The sequence below is a fragment of the Lupinus angustifolius genome, chromosome LG03, assembly GCF_001865875.1.
Source record: "Lupinus angustifolius cultivar Tanjil chromosome LG03, LupAngTanjil_v1.0, whole genome shotgun sequence".
NCBI classification, from domain to species: Eukaryota; Viridiplantae; Streptophyta; class Magnoliopsida; order Fabales; family Fabaceae; genus Lupinus; species Lupinus angustifolius.
In genome coordinates, this window is record NC_032011.1 from 17,504,927 (window position 1) to 17,505,574 (window position 648).

Consider the following 648-nt stretch of genomic DNA (forward strand, 5'->3'; position numbering starts at 1 on the left):
AATAGGTCCAATACAATTTTTAAGTGCAACATATGATCTTTCAAACAAGCACTGTAAATGAGAATATCATCAAAAAAAACTAAGACAAACCGACGTAAGTGAGGCCTGAGTAANCACCTATCTTCTTCTAGCACAACACCATGTGTAAGCTTGACAACAATAACTCATTTCAGATTCTTCAAACACAAGCCTCACCAACAAAATAGAGACTACCGTTAAGTAAATGAGAAGAAATATATATTCTGACAAAAATTATAAATAACACGAAGCATAAACAAGTTCACATTTCCTCTGTAGAAATGAAGAGAATATAAGCCACATGACTTAAAAAGAAGAATGTCAGGGAAGTTTTTCATCCAAGTAAACAGCCCCATTTTGAAATGAACTTAATGTATCACACATATTTATTACAAAAGAGCATCCTCAAAGTCAAATACAGAATTAATCCTAATATTTAGCAAGAACAATGAGAACATATCCCTTAATTTCCAATTACATGCTCTAACATTTATGTAAGAACATTAATAATGGTTATTATTATTAAGGTAAGGCAACACATTTACCCTCCATAAACCTCAATGGTGGTGGGAGCCTCGTGCACTAGCCTACACTTTTATTGTTATTATTGTTAGCCTAATCTGCATATAT